Raw genomic sequence first — 21455 nt, 5'->3', positions numbered from 1 at the left:
CCTGTCACTTCCATCTCCCCCTTTCCCTGTCTGACCAGTCCTATCAACCTGTAAAAAAAGTATTACCATATTGTCAGCATAAATCTACTCCAGCAGGGATCCCTAAATCAGCAAATCAGTGATTAATCTGAAATTATGTCCTACATGTTATTAAAGAAGCAATCTCATTACGTTTTTCATTCATTTAATGTGTGTAATATGCATGTAATGCAGTGTCAGTGTGCTAATAAACTCACGTACCGCTGCTCCCTCTGGTGTCCAGTACTGTTCTTCTCAGTGACGTCACCGCTCTGCAGACTCTACAGGTCACGATGCGCTCTGTGTGACCCCGAAGTGACTTATACAGTGTAAGCCAGAACAAGGCTCCATAGACTTACACTGTTAGGCCACGGACCCACTATCTGTTATGTTCTGCTACCAGAGCTAAGGAAAGAGAGGAGATCTGTCCCTACGATAGAACTCAGCTGAATCCCTACGATGTAACAGGGAACCTGATCCTGCGATCAGACCTGCTAAAGTCCTAAGCTAGTCTGTACGGAGACCTATAGATGTGGGGAAGGAATCCCTACAAGTACTAAGGACTGGGAGGAAAATGGGACACCTCCTAACAGAAATAGTAGCAGACAGACGAACAAACAAAATATATAGAACATAGAGGTCCGTAGACCAAGCAAACTAACAGAGTTAGATACAGAGCACAGGCTAGCTAGAAAGTAGTTATACAATGAAGTCCAGCAAAGCCAGAAGGGCGGAGCAGGATTAAATAGGCCAACAAGGTCATGTGACCAGCAAAGGAAAAAACCTAACAGCAAGGTTCTAACAGTACCCCCCCTTCTAAGAGGATCCTCCGGATCCCCTAGGACCAGGCTTATCAGGAAATCTCCTGTGAAACGCTCTGATAAGTCTGGACGCGGAAACATCATCTGACCTCACCCAAGAGTTATCCTCGGGTCCGAAACCTTTCCAGGCCACAAGATACTGCAAACTACCTCTATACCGTCTAGAGTTAAGGATGCAAGAAATTTCATATTCCCCGTCCTCCACCACCGGAGGAACAGAGGCAGAGGCGTCACCATCCGACACAACAGCTTTTTTTAACAGAGAGACATGAAATACCGGATTAATTCTCCAGTAGGTAGGAACCTCCAACCTAACAGCAGATTGGTTGACAACCTGAAGCACCTTAAAGGGCCCTACAAACTTGGGACCCAATTTCTTAGAAGGAATCCGCAACCGCAGATTCCTAGAGGACAACCAAACCATGTCACCAACAGCGAACAAAACCTCCTGTCGTTTCCTATCAAAGTAGTCTTTAGATTTTCTGTTGGCCTCCTGAAGATTACCACGCACATCCGTCCAAACTCTCTCCAAATCACCGGAAAAATTCTCCTCCTCAGGCACGGCAGATCCCAACTTGGAGAACGACCCAAACGACGAATGTCTCCCAGAACAACAAAAAAAAGGCGAACAACCAGCAGAAGAAGATGTATGATTGTTCAGAGCAAATTCATCAAGTGGCAGAAACTCAGACCACCCCTCTTGATTGTCTGCCACAAAACAACGCAAGAACTGCTCAACATCCTGGTTTTTCCTTTCTGTCTGGCCATTAGATTCAGGATGATATCCGGATGAGAACGACAAATGAACTCCCAACCTGTCACAAAAGGCACGCCAAAAACGAGCCACGAACTGAGGACCCCTATCAGAAACAATGTCAGTAGGAACGCCATGAAGTCTGACAATTTCCTTGACAAAGGCCTTAGCGAGAGTTTTAGCGCAGGGCAGTTTGACGAAGGGAACCAAGTGACACATCTTGCTAAAACGGTCCACGACCACCCAGATGACAGTAAAACCCTCAGAGGGGGGAAGGTCAGTTATAAAGTCCATAGCCAAATGTGTCCAAGGAGCACTGGGAACCTCCAAAGGACAAAGCAACCCCGCAGCAGGAGTATGTGAGGACTTAGATCTAGCACATATAGTACATTGACGCACCCACTTAATGACTTCCTTCTGCCATCCAGGCCACCAAAAACTGCGACCCACCAGTCTCTTGGTCTCAGAGATTCCGGGATGACCTGCCAACCGAGATTCGTGACACTCAACAAACAAATCTCTCCTAAAGGTCCCAGGCACAAACAACCTCCCATGAGGAGTGTTAGATGGGGCATTCTCCTGTGCTTTAAGAATCTCATCTTCCAAAACGGAGTCCAAAGCAGCTATCACAACACCTTCTTGTAAAATGTTCTCCTCTTTCTCAGCACCGACTATGGGAGAAAAACTGCCAGACAAGGCATCCGCCTTAACATTCTTAGTACCAGGGATGTAAGTAACGGAGAAATTAAACCGCGAGAAAAACAGTGCCCACCTAGCCTGACGGGCATTCAGGCGCTTGGCAGCATCAAGATAAATCAGATTTTTATGATCTGTAAGAACCTGAACGGGAAATTCCGCACCTTCCAAGAAGTGGCGCCAGTGTTCAAATGCGAGTTTAATAGCCAATAATTCCCGATTACCAATATCGTAATTCAGTTCAGTCTCCGAAAATTTTTTTGAAAAAAAGGCACAGGGATGTAATCCATCCCCGTTATCCTGAGACAATACTGCGCCAACCCCCACAGAGGAAGCATCAACCTCAACCAAAAACGGCTTAGTCACATCAGGCTGCATAAGGATGGGAGCAGAGGTGAACCTCTCCTTGAGATACACAAAAGCTTCAATGGCCTCAGAAGACCACTGAACCGCATCAGCACCTTTCCTGGTGAGATCGGTCAGAGGTTTGACAATACTAGAAAAATTTTTTATGAATTTTCTGTAATAATTGGCGAAACCTAAAAACCTCTGTATCGATTTCAAACCAATAGGCCTAGGCCATTCCTGTACAGCTTGAACTTTAACCGGGTCCATCTCAAAACCTTCGCTGGAGATAATGTAACCCAAAAAACTAATTCTCTGTACAGCGAACTCACATTTCTCCAGCTTAGCAAAAAGCGAATTGTCCATTAACAACTGTAATACCTCACGTACGCTCCGCCAATGAGACTCCAGATCCGGCGAATAAATCAAAATGTCATCCAAATACACAACCACATTTTTGCCGATCAAAGGTCTAAGGATGTCATTAATAAGATTCTGAAAAAATGCAGGAGCATTAGTAAGACCAAAAGGCATAACCAGATTCTCAAAATGACCCACAGGAGTGTTAAAAGCAGTCTTCCATTCGTCACCCTCCTTCATGCGCAACAGATTGTATGCCCCCTTAAGGTCAATTTCAGAGAACCACTTGGCCCCCATTAACTGGTTAAACAGATCAGGAATCAATGGCAGTGGGTAAGGATTGCGTACAGTAATTTTGTTAATCTCACGAAAATCCAGACAAGGACGTAAACCGCCGTCCTTTTTTTTTTTACAAAAAAAAATCCAACCGCCACAGGAGACTTAGAGGGCCTAATGTGACCGGCGGCCAAACTTGTCTGTATGTATTCCTCCAAAGCCTTCCTCTCAGGAATAGTAAGGTTAAATAAACGACTTTTAGGAAGAGTCGCTCCAGGGACAAATTCAATAGAACAATCATAGTCTCTATGGGGAGGCAAAACCTGCGATTCCTTCTCAGAAAAAACTCTCCAAAAATCCTGAATAGGAACAGGCAATTCTCCCCTATCCAAAGCTGCAATACGCCCGTTACAACACTTGTCATAACATTTATGGCTCCAGGATTTAATTTCACTGGTAGACCAATCCAGTACAGGATTGTGAAATTTTAACCAGGGCAATCCCAATATTACTGGAGAAGGCAAGTTATTCAAAACTACCAAATCCAATTTCTCATGGTGAACACCATTAATAGTGAGAGGAAATTCACAGACCTTGAGAGTAATATTCTTCAAAGGGGAACCATCCACAGAAACCACAGCAATGGGGGATGATAAAGGTTCGGGTTTTAAATTGAGTCTTTCCAAGAATCCCCCATCAATTACATTCAGAGTAGACCCACAATCAACAAACACCCGAAATTCCATTAATTTTTCCTGAGCAATCGTGGAAGCAGCTAAAAATACACCCTTGGAATTTAAACAGGCAATACGGGCATGACTGACCATTTTTTTTTCTTTCTTCATACGAAGCTCACAGCCTTTAATCAAATGACCAGATTTTCCGCAATAGAAACACAAGCCTTCAGAAAATCTGCGATCTTTTTCTTGAGAGCGAGGTGCCACCGATCCAATCTCCATCGGTTCACCACTGTTAGTACACACATTCTCATAACCAGAAACTGACATAGCAGAGGATTTGCTCTCATTAACCCTTGCACGCAGTCTCCTATCCACCCGTATAGCTAATTGCATAGCCTGTTGCAAATCTTCAGGTGTAGGATAAGCAATTAGCAGGTCTTTAACCCTTTCATTGAGCCCAGCAAGAAATAGACTTTTCAGAGCAGAATCGTTCCACCCTGTTTGAGTAGACCAACGACGGAAATGAGTACAATATTTTTCCACATTACCTGATCCCTGTTTCAAACGTCTCAACTCAGTCTCAGCTGATGCGACACGGTCAGGATCATCATATAATAGCCCCAAAGCAGAAAAAAAACTATCCACTGATCTGAAGCATATATCACTAGGTTGCAAAGAAAAGGCCCACTCCTGAGGCTCTTTGCGCAAAAGTGACATTATGAACCCTATGCGCTGGGATTCATCCCCAGAGGACTTGGGTCTCAAACGAAAATACAATAAGCAAGCATTTTTAAATGAAAAAAATTCTCGGTGTTCACCAAAAAATAAATCCGGCAAACATACCTTAGGCTCCAAGAAATGTGCTCCAGGACAGTTACTCACGTGCTGACGGAGCTCGGCCACCTCCAGAGAGAGTCCCTGCAGGCGTTTAGCCAAATCCAGAACCGACACCATGATGGAACAGAAAAATCTTTCCTTAGAGAATTTGCAGGCTGGACTTACTGTTATGTTCTGCTACCAGAGCTAAGGAAAGAGAGGAGATCTGTCCCTACGATAGAACTCAGCTTTATCCCTACGATGTAACAGGGGACCTGATCCTGCGATCAGACCTGCTAAAGTCCTAAGCTAGTCTGTACGGAGACCTATAGATGTGGGGAAGGAATCCCTACAAGTACTAAGGACTGGGAGGAAAATGGGACACCTCCTAACAGAAATAGTAGCAGACAGACAAACAAACAAAATATATAGAACACTGAGGTCCATAGACCAAGCAAACTAACAGAGATAGATACAGAGCACAGGCTAGCTAGAAAGTAGTTATACAATGAAGTCCAGCAAAGCCAGAAGGGCGGAGCAGGATTAAATAGGCCAACAAGGTCATGTGACCAGCAAAGGAAAAAACCTAAGAGCAAGGTTCTAACAATTAGATTCAGGATGATATCCGGACGAGAACGACAAATGAACTCCCAACCTGTCACAAAAGGCACGCCAAAAACGAGCCACGAACTGAGGACCCCTATCAGAAACAATGTCAGTAGGAACGCCATGAAGTCTGACAATTTCCTTGACAAAGGCCTTAGCGAGAGTTTTAGCGCAGGGCAGTTTGACGAAGGGAACCAAGTGACACATCTTGCTAAAACGGTCCACGACCACCCAGATGACAGTAAAACCCTCAGAGGGGGGAAGGTCAGTTATAAAGTCCATAGCCAAATGTGTCCAAGGAGCACTGGGAACCTCCAAAGGACAAAGCAACCCCGCAGCAGGAGTATGTGAGGACTTAGATCTAGCACATATAGTACATTGACGCACCCACTTAATGACTTCCTTCTGCCATCCAGGCCACCAAAAACTGCGACCCACCAGTCTCTTGGTCTCAGAGATTCCGGGATGACCTGCCAACCGAGATTCGTGACACTCAACAAACAAATCTCTCCTAAAGGTCCCAGGCACAAACAACCTCCCATGAGGAGTGTTAGATGGGGTATTTTCCTGTGCTTTAAGAATCTCATCTTCCAAAACGGAGTCTAAAGCAGCTATCACAACACCTTCTTGTAAAATGTTCTCCTCTTTCTCAGCACCGACTATGGGAGAAAAACTGCCAGACAAGGCATCCGCCTTAACATTCTTAGTACCAGGGATGTAAGTAACGGAGAAATTAAACCGCGAGAAAAACAGTGCCCACCTAGCCTGACGGGCATTCAGGCGCTTGGCAGCATCAAGATATATCAGATTTTTATGATCCGTAAGAACCTGAACGGGAAATTCCGCACCTTCCAAGAAGTGGCGCCAGTGTTCAAATGCGAGTTTAATAGCCAATAATTCCCGATTACCAATATCGTAATTCAGTTCAGTCTCCGAAATTTTTTTTTGAAAAAAAGGCACAGGGATGTAATCTATCCCCGTTATCCTGAGACAATACTGCGCCAACCCCCACAGAGGAAGCATCAACCTCAACCAAAAACGGCTTAGTCACATCAGGCTGCATAAGGATGGGAGCAGAGGTGAACCTCTCCTTGAGATACACAAAAGCTTCAATGGCCTCAGAAGACCACTGAACCGCATCAGCACCTTTCCTGGTGAGATCGGTCAGAGGTTTGACAATACTAGAAAAATTTTTTATGAATTTTCTGTAATAATTGGCGAAACCTAAAAACCTCTGTATCGATTTCAAACCAATAGGCCTAGGCCATTCCTGTACAGCTTGAACTTTAACCGGGTCCATCTCAAAACCTTCGCTGGAGATAATGTAACCCAAAAAACTAATTCTCTGTACAGCGAACTCACATTTCTCCAGCTTAGCAAAAAGCGAATTGTCCATTAACAACTGTAATACCTCACGTACGCTCCGCCAATGAGACTCCAGATCCGGCGAATAAATCAAAATGTCATCCAAATACACAACCACATTTTTGCCGATCAAAGGTCTAAGGATGTCATTAATGAGATTCTGAAAAAATGCAGGAGCATTAGTAAGACCAAAAGGCATAACCAGATTCTCAAAATGACCCACAGGAGTGTTAAAAGCAGTCTTCCATTCGTCACCCTCCTTCATGCGCAACAGATTGTATGCCCCCTTAAGGTCAATTTTAGAGAACCACTTGGCCCCCATTAACTGGTTAAACAGATCAGGAATCAATGGCAGTGGGTAAGGAATCCCTACAAGTACTAAGGACTGGGAGGAAAATGGGACACCTCCTAACAGAAATAGTAGCAGACAGACGAACAAACAAAATATATAGAACATAGAGGTCCGTAGACCAAGCAAACTAACAGAGTTAGATACAGAGCACAGGCTAGCTAGAAAGTAGTTATACAATGAAGTCCAGCAAAGCCAGAAGGGCGGAGCAGGATTAAATAGGCCAGCAAGGTCATGTGACCAGCAAAGGAAAAAACCTAAGAGCAAGGTTCTAACACTATCAGTATTTGGTCAGTATTTTTTCTCAGGAGTCGGAGCCAAAACCAGGAGTGGGTGATAAATGCAGAATTGGTGACTTGTTTCTATTATACCTTTTCTCTGATTGTTACTCACCTAGTTTTGACTCCCACTCCTGAGAAAAAATACTGACTGAATACTGACCAAATACTGATAGTGGTGCCGTGGCCTAAAGAGACTTCCAGCTCACGCATAGAGCATAGAGTGAGCCGGAGAGTCTGAAGTACAAACAAATTCAGAAGAACCTAAGTTGAAAGCAATAAGGCATAACTAAGGACACCTCTAAATAGGCCACCTGGAACAATGTTAACAGCGTTGTGTTAACCATAGGCTTCAGATGCTCCTACAGTGGAAGACAGAACAGCTGATCCTCGGCTGGGCCCAGAAGGAAACCAATACTTGGATAAAAAAAAGTGCCAGTTGCCCCTTTTCTTCAGTTCAGATAACCGCTGCAGCCAATCCCTGAGGCCAGCTTCTCATGCAATCTGTAGTGGTGATGTGAGCTGTAGATGTGACATCGCTAAACACTGAGATGGGAGCAGCTGCAAAGAGCTGGAGCTGGACCTGGGGCACGTGAGTACTGTCTGATTTTGTTATGTTACATAGAAGGCACCGTTTGGTACGCGGGTACCGGGTGATTGGTTTGACCTATTATTACTACTTACTATGATACTTATCTGATCCACGGACACTTTTATTTATTTGCTATTTGTTATGTATTTGGTATACCTATTTATTATATGATCTCAATCACGGTTTAGATGGATTTATGTATATTTTTTGGTCACATAATTATGGTTTAAATATTTATGCACCTGCACTTTACTTATATGGGGCTAACTCTCCTTGCCTATATACAGTACATGTGACAACCTGCATTTTCTCTACCTGTATTTTCCAATCATTGATGCTCAATTTTTTGTGTTACTCCTCTTTGGAATATTTTTCCATATTATTATGACATATTGTTATTGTTTTTAAATGATTTAGTAAATAATATATTTTAGGATTATTTAAGTGTGGCATTTCTTCTTGTAGGATTTATGTTACAATAGAAGGCAACATTTGGTGTCCACTTTCCTAAAAGTGAAAAACACCTTTAATTTAGAATCTAGTGTTGAGCGAGTATGTTCTGTACGAGTATGCTCGGGCCGAGCACCGAGTAGTTGCCGCTGCTCGGTGATATGGTTGAATCGCTCCCGTGTCCATGATTTGCGACTGTTTGACAGTTTTATTATATGTGAGGAATGTCTATTTCTTACACATTCCTCACATGTAATTAAACTGTCAAACAGTTGCAAATCATGCACACGGGAGCGATTCAACCATATCACCGAGCAGCTATAAATACTCGGAGCTCAGCCCGAGCATACTCAGAGAAAGGGTTAATAGAACATACTCGCTCAACACTATTAGAATCTGAAATCTTAAATGAGAAAACTGTTGGAAAATGTAAGTGAATGAGGCAGCTTAACCCCTTCACAACATGCTCTGTTAATGTACAGCTCAAATTAGAAGCAGGTGTATGGATCGGGCTCACGGGGTGAGATCGCCCCATGGAGCTATAATAATAAATAATAATAATACTCGGCAGGTAATGACTGCGTGTTACTGCCAGGACCTGCCCCCAATAATAGCGGGTGGCGTGAAACGCCGCCCACAATTGTTAACCTGTTAAATGCTGCTGTAAAACTCTGACAGCAGTATTAACAACGCGTCGGCATAGGGGCGCGTCATTCTATGCAGCCATCGGTGCGCCCATGACATGTTCGTGGGTCGTCGACGAGCTGCTATGAAAGCCAAGGGACTGTTCAAGACCTCTGTGCTTGACATTACAGAGCTCCCTTGAAACAATGCCTGTGGCTGCGCTTCAAAGGTGATCATGATGATTATATATGCAGCAAAACAATTCTCCAAAAACAATGTCAAAATTGTGTTTTTTTTTCCACAATTTCTCCCCACTTGGAATTTGTTTCCCATTTTCCAGTACACAATGTGGTAAAATGAATGGTGTCATTCAAAATTACAACTCGTCCTGCAAAAAACAAGCCCTCATATGTCTATGTGGACAGAAAAATAAAAAAGGTATGGCTCTGGTAAAAACAAAACAAACAAAAAAAAAAAACGTAAATTGACCGCATTGTGAAAGGGTGTACACGAAAAATGGTACCAATGTCATCAGTGTTTACCATTAGTGTGTCCGTTTTTACCATTAGTGTGTCATCAGTGTGTCCGTTTTTACCATTAGTGTGTCATCTGTGTGTCCGTTTTTACCATCAGTGTCATCTGTGTGTCCGTTTTTACCATCAGTGTCATCTGTGTGTCCATTTTTACCATCAGTGTGTTATCTGTGTGTCCGTTTTTACCATCAGTGTGTTATCTGTGTGTCCGTTTTTACCATCAGTGTGTCATCTGTGTGTCCGTTTTTACCATCAGTGTCATCTGTGTGTCCGTTTTTACCATCAGTGTCATCTGTGTGTCCATTTTTACCATCAGTGTGTTATCTGTGTGTCCATTTTTACCATCAGTGTGTCCGTTTTTACCATCAGTCTGTCATCATTTGTCCGTTTTTACCATCAGTGTCAACAGTGTGTCCATTTTTACCATCAGTGTGTCCGTTTTTACCACCAGTATGTCATCCATTTGTCAGTTTTTACCATTAGTGTCATCAGTGTTTTTCGCGGATGGATAAATAAAGAAATAACTGACTTAGCTTCTCCTATACTTTGCAATACTAAACGCAGACGGCACATGATTGGCACACAGATGCCATCCGTGTGCTGTGTGTGTTTTTCATGGACCCATACACTTATACTGGCCATTGTCATCCATGCTGCTGGAAAAAATGGATGTGAATAGCACCATAGGTGTGGCATCTCAAAAAAACGGATACAACATGTATATGCAATACGGAGGTCTGAATGAGGCCTATTAGACAGTAGAAAGCTTTTTGTATGAGAGGGGCTCTTCCTTCCTCCTTGGTCTCTATACAACTTTTCAATATGTACATATGGTAATCTGTTCCTGTTAATAGCATTCTACAGAATATTGCAAATAGGTGAATGGAAACTAAGCTTCCTGATTTGCTCGGATGTATTAAGCAGTTTGCGTGACTATCATACATTGTTAATATGCTTCCTTTTTGTAAGAGTTTTAAAAGAACCAACCTTACTTCATGCGGATTTGTAATTCCCCATAATAACCACTAGATGGAACTATACGATCACTTTTTCTTTTGCACAGCCCATAACCAGGTCTGTGGATAAGTGTCACGTTACTGATTCTAACTTTAACAGTTATTTTTGCTATGAGTGATGATGATCAGGATAGTGAATCGTGTATCAACACTTCTGATTACACATTGAAATCTCAGTCTAGTTACATTTTGATTGGGTTTCTGGTAAAGGCTCCCGTATACTCCAAATATAGCTGCACTGCTTTTTCCTGTAATAAATAAGTACCCAGATTACCAATTACTGATCAGAAAAAAGTGTATGATATACTTTATTCTTCTATCAATATCTTCTTAGGAACCATTTTCATGTATAATAAAACATGGCCCTCCCTATGCGTGCTCAGTAACATCTGCGCAGACTACTCTTGCTACGGTTTCACCTGAGCTGTTGACACTTTGATGATCTCCATTGTTGGGGATTCTTCAGTGTCATTATGGATATATTTGAGCAAGGGCAAAAACAAAAAGCAATTGAACAGCTGTATTTACAAGATGTGACATGCAGTTATTAATTACTCCAGTTATGATCAGAATATGGTAAAGTCTCATATTGTGAAATGTCATTAGGTCATTCCCATAAAAATGTATAACTAGTATGTATTTAGTATCATTTATAAAAAATATATATTTTCACCTTGGCCATACATTTAAAGCACCATTTCAGCTTTTTTTTTTAATGTCAGTGCTGGAGTGGTTTCATTAATCTAAGGTCCCTGGTAATATACTCACCAACACCGTCTTCTGCTCTTCCTGGTGCTGCTCCGCTCCCACAGTGTCATATTGAGACCACAATTTATGACTGACCGGAAGTCAGAGGTAGCTCTCAATGTAAGTCTATGAGAGCCACCTTCTGTCTCTCATAGACTTACATTGAGTACTGACCTCCTGCTAGACCAGCAAACACTGGAGCGAAACAGCAGGTCACGACCTGCGGAAGACCAACCGGAGCGGTGCCGATAACAGTTGAAGATGGCGGCCGGTAATTATGTTACTTGGGGCAGGGACCTTAGATTAGTGAAACCTCTCCAGCAGTACAATAAAAAAAAACACTGGAGTGGTGCTTTAAAGGGGTTGACCCCTTGTTGGATAACCCTTTCATAGATGTTAACAGTGCTCCATGTAAAAGAAAGAAACCTTAAACTCACCTCCGGGACCGGCACCATTTCTATTATGCTGGCGTTGTGTCTGTCAGCATTCGCTTGACCTTGAGTGTTGCAGCCAGAGCTGAACTGGCTATCAGGCAAATCTGGCAAATACCAGATGGGCCGCATTGTCTGCTACATTGTTAACAGTTTACACTCTTAGCTGCTGCAGGCCTCTGATAGATTTACAGTAATAGAGTAAGTGCTGGACAGGTAGCCAACTGGGAGGAAAATGAAGACAGAGCTGCTTGGCATGGAAGCAGGGATAGGTGCAAGATTTTGCTGTTTTTTAAACAGCAGTGTAAGGTGCACTGTTGGGGCAGACCACGATGACACAATGGGGGCATTACTTGTACATGGGGGCCAGATAGGGACCAAATAATACTGCATGAGGTCAAGAAGGTCATTATTAATGTATGAGGGGGCCACATAGGAGGACATTAATTATTTTGGGCCACATCGGGGAAATTATGGGCTTATGGGGGCAGTAGACATTATAACTATGTATGTGTAAGGGGGAAGACCGGGGTGTAAGTGCTTTCAGAGCAAGGGATCCAGAACTGCCGGGGCCGTACCTCTTGTTGCAGGGGGAAGACAGACTGCAAGCAGAGGAGTCATGTGACAGGGAAGCAGGGGGTGTGTCAAGAGAGAGAGCTGGGAGATCAGAGGACAGAAGGACTCCTGGTGTGACGAGAGAGAGGGAGAGACGAGGACATTTGCGCAGGAAAGCGGAGCTGAGTCCTGCGGAGCAGGTCAGTGTGAGAGGGTCCAGGCTCCTGGCTACAAAACTTGGAGCAAGGGATCCGAGTGCAGTGGACCGGAGGAGTTAAGCTGACTGTAGGGAGAAGAAACGCAGGGTCTGTGGAGCTGAGCACGTGAGGTGCCGTGTTATGGACTAGGGGCTCAGCGGGTAAAACCGGAGACCGCCCGCTGCCGCCAGAAGACGGAGCATTGTTTGGGCGGGGAAGCCTAAAGACAGCGTCACCAGCACCAGCTGGCAACTGCCTTGTAGAGAATACTAGTCAGCTAAGTGAAAAAACTGTCGTTTGTTACCGGTTTGACTCTGCTACATCTAGTTAAACTGTAAACTGTCAGTTACAGTCTAATGTCTGCTATTTCCCCATATTTTCCCCTGTTACTCCCTGCGTGGAGATTCATTTTGTTATCATAAACTTTCCCTGTTTATTAACCCTGTATTGGCTGCTCTGTGCTTCTGTGTCACTGCATCTAAAGTACCTGTTTTACATATGGGGCCACATAGGAGATAGGAGAACATTATTAATTTATGGGTGCCCTATAGGATCTTATCATTAATGTATTAGGGCCGAATAGGAGTACGTTATTATATTATGGGTTCATAAAGGGGAACATTACTACTGTCATGTCCTACGATTTGGGAATCATACAGTATTGTATTGTCGTTATATTTTGCTGTTTCATTGCTATTTAGAAGCTTGTCCTTCCTCTCAGCCTGTCTCTCCCTCTATCCCTGTAGCCAGTGTCGGACTGGGGTGTCTGGGGCCCACAGGAGGAATTGATCCTCGGGGCCCACCCTACAGCTATATTCAAATACCTGATAGCCGATATCCCCATTATAGTGGATCGCCTGCTGTAAATCACAGGCGGCTCCGGCACATCTACTGTGCACATGCTATAACTGGGATGTACAATTACGGTAGTTTGCAGCAAAGGGGTTCTTTGGTTAAAACAAGTTATCACCGATCCAAGGGCTCCACAGGATAGGTGATAACATTGGAAACCACACCGATCGGAAGAATGGGGAAGTTTTATCCCTGTCAGGACACTGATCCCCATTTTAAAATGCAGCGGCAGGTGGGACTTCTGACCGAAGCTCCATTCATTGTCTTTGGGGTTTCCAGAAAAAAAACAAGAACAGCCACTGAGGGAATGAATGGATAAGTGGTCAAGTTGCACATGAGCTCCAGTCTAATGGGGATAAAAGCTCCACATTCTACCAATCAGTGCAGGTCCCAGCAGTCAGACCCCCACTAATCAATAATGTATCACTTATCCTGTGGAGAGGTGATTACTTGTTTTCCCCGGAGAACCCCTGAAAGTGTATCTTGTTCCAAGTATTTAATCACTAATGGAAATAAAGAATCTTCTCCTAATTAATATCAGAGAAAACAAATGACCACCATACACAACACAATCCACTGTACCAACACAAATCGTACCACATACAAGGGAGAAATACTGCCACACCATAACTGGACTACATATTACCACCACATAGTGACCGAATAATACTACATACAAGGGAGAAATACCACCACACCATGACCAGACCACATATTGCCACCACATAGTGACCGAATAATACCACATACAAGGGAGAAATACCACCACACCATGACCAGATCAGATATTAGCAGCATATAGCGTCCAAATAATTCCCCATCATTTCTCTCCCCACCTCCATAATTGCTCTCCCCCATCCCCATCATTGCTACATATTACCACCACATAGTGACTGAATAATACCACATACAAGGGAGAAATACCACCACACCATGACCAGACCAGATATTAACAGCATATAGCGTCCAAATAATTCCCCATCATTTCTCTCCCCACCTCCATAATTGCTCTCCCCCATCCCCATCATTGCTCCCTCCCATCCCCATCATTGCTCTCCCCCACCTTCTCCAACATTGTCATATCTCACCCACCTTCTCCATCATTGTCATATCTCCCCCACCTCCTCCATCATTGCCATATCTCTCCCCACCACCTCCATCATCATTGCCATATCTCCTCCCACCCCCTCCATCATTGCCATATCTCCCCCACCTGCTCCATCATCATTGCCATATCTCCCCCACCTGCTCCGTCATCATTGCCATATCTCCCCCCACCTACTTCATCATCATTGCCATATCTCCCCCCACCTGCTCCATCATCATTGCCATATCTCCCCCACTTCCTCTATCACTAATGCCATATCTCCCCCCACCTCCTCCATCACCATGCCATGCATATCTCCCCCCACCTCCTCCATCACCATGCCATGCATATCTCCCCCCACCTCCTCCATCACCATGCCATGCATATCTCCCCCCCACCTCCTCCATCACCATGCCATGCATATCTCCCCCCACCTCCTTCATCACCATGCCATGCATATCTCCCTCTGCTTCCTCCATCACCATGCCATGCATATCTCCCCCCACCTCCCCCATTGCCATGCCATTTCTTTCCCCACCATGTCATATCTCCCCCAACCTCCCCCATTACCATGCCATATCTCCCCCGCCTCCTCCATCGCCATGCCATGCATATCTCTCCCCACCTCCTCCATCACCATGCCATGCATATCTCCCCCCACCTCCCCCATTGCCATGCCATATATCCCCCCACCATGTCATATCTCCCCCCAACTCCCCCATTGCCATGCCATATCTTCCCCCACCATGTCATATCCCCCCCCACCTCCACCATTGCCATGCCATATCTCCCCCCACCTCCTCAATCACCATTGCTCTCCCTCAAAAAAACAACAACTTACCTCTTAGTGCACTCCCCCGCAGCACCGTCCTCTGCTTCCTGCCCGGCATCTTTCTCCCTGACACAGGCTCGCGCTGCATGATGACGTCATCAAGCAGCACGAGCCTGTGTCAGGGAAGAAGTGCCGGGCAGGAAGCAGAGGACGGATCCCTCCAGCTCCGCTGCCATTTTCCTCCTGTCGGCAGCGGAGCTGGAAGGATCGTTCGCTGCCCGCCGCACAGGATGAGGGCAATCTGGCCATGGCCCCCCTGGAGCCTGGGGCTCCGAGAAGCAGGCCAGAATGCCCTCATCAGCCACACTGCAAGGGCCCTCCTGACCCTCCGGGCCCTTGCAGTGTGGAGCACCAGCGGCCATGTTAACCAGGGGCCCCCGTGCGTCCTGCTCGGGGGCCCGCTGAGGACCCAGGCCCACCGGAGAATTCTCCGGTGCCCCAGTCCGACCCTGGATGTAGCTCTGATGTCAGTAACCCCTCTCTTCTACATTTTTCTTCCTCTTTCACTGTTTGTCAGCCATTCTAGAAGTTCATTTGTTTATAACCACAAGAATTCAGCTGGTAAATAAATCTTCTGGAATCATCATACATGCCTCCTGTAGTTGAGTTCAAGCTATCTGATGATATATGATGATATATCTACGTGTGTGTACTGATTCATACAAAGGCAGCCTAAAAATGGTGTCTCAAGTAGTGTTGAGCCACCCCCGTAGTGTTCGGGTTCGGTTCGGTTCGTCGAACACCGGGATGTTCGAGGAACTGTTCGTCGAACTGTTCGTCGAACACCTTAGAACACCGTCGAACACCGTTAAAACCAATGGCAGGCAAACAAAAACACATAGAAACACATAGAAAACACCTGCAAAGGTGTCCAAAAGCTGACAAACTGCTCAGAAGACACTCTCTTTAAAAAAGCCGGCCGGCAAATTCAGCAGCGGCATACACCGGTACCCGACAATTTAGACAAGAAGGAATAGAGCATCACACATAGATTAGATAGATAGAAACATGTCAGTCACACATATAAGAAGCACAGTGACAGTGTTGGTTACTGCACTTGTCATTTAGTGTAAAGGATTTATTAAAAAAAATATTAGTGTTTTCATGCACTGTCTCTTTAAAAAAGCCGGCCGGCAATTCAGCATCTGTACCCGACAATTTAGAACAGAAAGAATAGAGCTTCACACATAGATTAGATAGATAGAAACATGTCAGTCACATATATAATAAGTACAGTGATAGTGTTGCTTACTGTACTTGTCATTTAGTGTAAAGGATTTATTTAAAAAAATAATAGTGTTTTCATGCACTGTCTCTTTAAAAAAGCCGGCCGGCAATTCAGCAGCGGTACCCGACAATTTAGAACAGAAAGATAGAGCATCACACATAGATTAGATAGATAGAAACATGTCAGTCACATATATATGAAGTACAGTGATAGTGTTGGTTACTGTACTTGTCATTTAGTATTAAAATAAAGGATTTATTATTAAAAAAATTGGCGTGGGGTTCCCCTTAATTTTAGGCTCTAGCGGAGGTTAAGCAGACGGCTGGGGCAGATGTTTGAAGCCTGGGAAGGGGGTAATACCCACGGAGCTTCCCAGGCTACTAATATCAGCCCCCAGCTGAATACATAGCCTTTACTAGCTATTAAAATGGGGGACACCCCAAAAAAAATGACGTGGGGTCCCCCCTAATTTAATAGCTAGCAAAGGCTAGGCAGACAGCTGGGGGCTGATATTAATAGCCCAGGAAGGGAGCCATGAATATTGGCCCCCTCCCAGGCTAGAAACACCAGCCGTCAGCCGCCCCAGAAATGGCGCATTCATAGGATGCGCCAATTCTGGCACTTAGCCTCGCTCTTCCACGCTGCCCTGGTGCGGTGGCAGGGGGTAATAGGGTTGGGGTTGATGTCAGCTTATAATGCCAGCTGACATCAAGCCCAGGTTAGTAATGGAGAGGCGTCTATAAGACACCCCCATTACTAACCCCATAGTCAAAGTTAAAAAAAACACAAACACCCAGAATAAAGTCCTTTAATTGAAATAAAGACACAATCCTTTATTGTTCTAAATTAAACCATACTTACCATCACGCCCATTCCAGCTGAAGCCAACGATCTCCTGCAATAAAAGAAAAATAATAAAGCAACCTCATCCTTACCTTTCCATGGTTCCCACGACAGCTTCAGCTCTGCTACATCGAGATGACAGGCTGGACCGCAGCAGAACGCTGCCATCCAGCCTGTCATCCCGCAGACACTGAGAAGCGCAGGCATGCTTGCGCTGCTCAGCGTCTCTCTGTGACGACATCCAGATGAGCCGAGTTCATGTCCAATGAACTCGGCTCACCTCATGCACGTCACTGACAGCGTGGGAAAATTCTCACGCTGAAGCGCTGATTGCAGGAGAATTTTCCCACGCTGTCAGTGACGTGCAGGAGGTGAGCTGAGTTTATTGGACATGAGCTCACCTCATGCACATCACTGACAGCGTGGGAGAATTCTCCTGCACTCAGCACTTCAGCGTGAGAATTTTCCCACGCTGTCAGTGACGTGCATGAGGTGAGCCGAGTTCATTGGACATGACCTCGGCTCATCTGGATGCCGTCACAGCGAGACAGTGAGGAGCGCAAGCATGCCTGCGCTTCTCAGTGTCTGCGGGATGACAGACTGGATGGCAGCGTTCTGCTGCGGTCCAGCCAGTCATCTCGATGTAGCAGAGCTGAAGCTGTCATGGGAACCATGGAAAGGTAAGGATGAGGTTGGTTTATTATTTTTCTTTTATTGCAGGAGATCGTTGGCTTCAGCTGGAATGGGTGTGATGGTAAGTATGGTTTAACTTAGAACAATAAAGAATTGTGTCTTTATTTCAATTAAAGGACTTTATTCTGGGTGTTGTGTTTTTTTTAAATACTTTACTAGAAATTCATGGCGGTCATGTCTAATACTGGCGTGACCCCATGAATTTTGGGCTTGGGGCCAGCTGATAATACCAAGCTGGCCCTAACCCCTTTATTACCCAGTGAGCCACCGCACCAGGGCCCTGGATGAGTTGGGTACAGCGCCAGAAGATGGCGCTTCTATGAACGCACCATTTTCCGGGGTGGCTGCGGACTGCAATTTGTAGCGGGGGGGGGCCCAGAAAGCTTGGGCCTCCCTGCGCTGCAGATTCCAGCCCCCAGCTGCCTAGTTGTACCTGGCTGGACACAAAAATAGGGCGAAGCCCCACGTACTTTTTTTTTAATTATTTCATGAAATTCATGAAATAATTAAGAAAAAAAGGCCTTCCCTATATTGTTGTGTCCGGCCAGGTACAAATAGGCAGCTGGTGGTTGGGGGCAGCCCGTTCCTGCCTGCTGTACCTGGCTGGACACAAATATAGTGCGAAGCCCCACTTCAATTTTTTTTAATTATTTCATGAAATTCATGAAATAATTAAGAAAAAAAGGGCTTCCCTATATTGTTGTGTCCGGCCAGGTACAAATAGGCAGCTGGTGGATGGGGGCAGCCCGTTCCTGCCTGCTGTACCTGGCTGGACACAAATATAGTGCGAAGCCCCACTTCAATTTTTTTAAATTATTTCAGGAAATTCATGAAATAATTTAAAAAAAATTGACGTGGGGCTTTGCACTATATTTGTGTCCAGCCAGGTACAGCAGGCAGGAACGGGCTGCCCCCAACCACCAGCTGCCTATTTGTACCTGGCCGGACACAACAATATAGGGAAGCCCTTTTTTTCTTAATTATTTCATGAAATAATTTAAAGAAAATTGACGTGGGGCTTCGCCCTGTTTTTGTGTCCAGCCAGGTACAACTAGGCAGCTGGGGGCTGGAATCCGCAGCGCAGGGAGGCCCAAGCTTTCTGGGCCACCCCCGCTGCAAATTGCAGTCCGCAGCCACCACGGAAAATGGCGCGTTCATAGAAGCGCCATCTTCTGGCGCTGTACCCAACTCATCCAGGGCCCTGATGCGGTGGCTCACTGGGTAATAAAGGGGTTAGGGCCAGCTTGGCATTATCAGCTGGCCCTAAGCCCGAAATTCATGGGGTCACGCCAATATTAGACATGACCACCATGAATTTCTAGTAAAGTATTTAAAAAAAACACAACACCCAGAAAAAAGTCCTTTAATTGAAATAAACACACAATTCTTTATTGTTCTAAATTAAACCATACTTACCATCACGCCCATTCCAGCTGAAGCCAACGATCTCCTGAAATAAAAGAAAAATAATAAAGCAACATCATCCTTACCTTTCCATGGTTCCCATGACAGCTTCAGCTCTGCTACATCGAGATGACAGGCTGGACCGCAGCAGAACGCTGCCATCCAGCCTCTCATCCCGCAGACACTGAGAAGCGCAGGCTTGCTTGCGCTCCACAGTGTCTCTCTGTGAGGGCATCCAGATGAGCCGAGTTAATGTCCAATGAACTCGGCTCACCTCATGCACGTCACTGACAGCGTGGGAAAATTCTCCTGCACTCAGCGCTTCAGCGTGGGAGAATTCTCACGCTGAAGCGCTGAGTGCAGGAGAATTCTCCCACGCTGTCAGTGACGTGCAGGAGGTGAGCTGAGTTCATTGGACATGAGCTCACCTTATGCACGTCACTGACAGCGTGGGAGAATTCTAATGCACTCACCGCTTCAGCGTGAGAATTTTCCCACGCTGTCAGTGACGTGCATGAGGTGAGCCGAGTTCATTGGACATTAACTCGGCTCATCTGGATGCCCTCACAGAGAGACACTGTGGAGCGCAAGCAAGCCTGCGCTTCTCAGTGTCTGCGGGATGAGAGGCTGGATGGCAGCGTTCTGCTGCGGTCCAGCCTGTCATCTCGATGTAGCAGAGCTGAAGCTGTCATGGGAACCATGGAAAGGTAAGGATGATGTTGCTTTATTATTTTTCTTTTATTTCAGGAGATCGTTGGCTTCAGCTGGAATGGGCGTGATGGTAAGTATGGTTTAATTTAGAACAATAAAGGATTGTGTCTTTATTTCAATTAAAGGACTTTATTCTGGGTGTTTGTGTTTTTTTTAACTTTGACTATGGGGTTAGTAATGGGGGTGTCTTATAGACGCCTCTCCATTACTAACCTGGGCTTGATGTCAGCTGGCATTATAAGCTGACATCAACCCCAACCCTATTACCCCCTGCCACCGCACCAGGGCAGCGTGGAAGAGCGAGGCTAAGTGCCAGAATTGGCGCATCCTATGAATGCGCCATTTCTGGGGCGGCTGACGGCTGGTGTTTCTAGCCTGGGAGGGGGCCAATATTCATGGCTCCCTTCCTGGGCTATTAATATCAGCCCCCAGCTGTCTGCCTAGCCTTTGCTAGCTATTAAATTAGGGGGGACCCCACGTCATTTTTTTTGGGGTGTCCCCCATTTTAATAGCTAGTAAAGGCTATGTATTCAGCTGGGGGCTGATATTAGTAGCCTGGGAAGCTCCGTGGGTATTACCCCCTTCCCAGGCTTCAAACATCTGCCCCAGCCGTCTGCTTAACCTCCGCTAGAGCCTAAAATTAAGGGGAACCCCACGCCAATTTTTTTAATAATAAATCCTTTATTTTAATACTAAATGACAAGTACAGTAACCAACACTATCACTGTACTTCATATATATGTGACTGACATGTTTCTATCTATCTAATCTATGTGTGAAGCTCTATTCTGTCTGTTATAAATTGTCGGGTACCGCTGCTGAATTGCCGGCCGGCTTTTTTAAAGAGACGGTGCATGAAAACACTATTATTTTTTTTGATAAATCCTTTACGCTAAATGACAAGTACAGTAAGCAGCACTTTCACTGTACTTCGTATATATGTGGCTGACATGTTTATATCTATCTAATCTATGTGTGAAGCTCTATTCTTTCGGTTCTAAATTGTCGGGTACAGGTGTATGCCGCTGCTGAATTGCCGGCTTTTCATGTTTCACTGTTGGCACTGTTCCCATCGATTTGGGCAATCACTGTAATGCCACAACCACCATGGCTGTGACATTACAGTGAGTGGCAGACAATCCCTGCATGATTGGTGCTCTAAATAGCGCCAGACATGCAGGACACGCTTTTGGTGCACAAACAGTTATCGAACATAACCTCGAACAGCCGAATTTTTTGCAAATCGTTTGGGTTCGTCGAACAACTCGAACACCGCCCAAAACAGCTCGAATTTGA

This window comes from Phyllobates terribilis, unplaced genomic scaffold (genome assembly GCF_046119375.1).
Source record: "Phyllobates terribilis strain yellow unplaced genomic scaffold, ASM4611937v1 Scaffold_1__5_contigs__length_1240528914, whole genome shotgun sequence".
In the NCBI taxonomy this organism is placed as follows: Eukaryota; Metazoa; Chordata; class Amphibia; order Anura; family Dendrobatidae; genus Phyllobates; species Phyllobates terribilis.
This window is presented reverse-complemented; position numbering follows the sequence as displayed.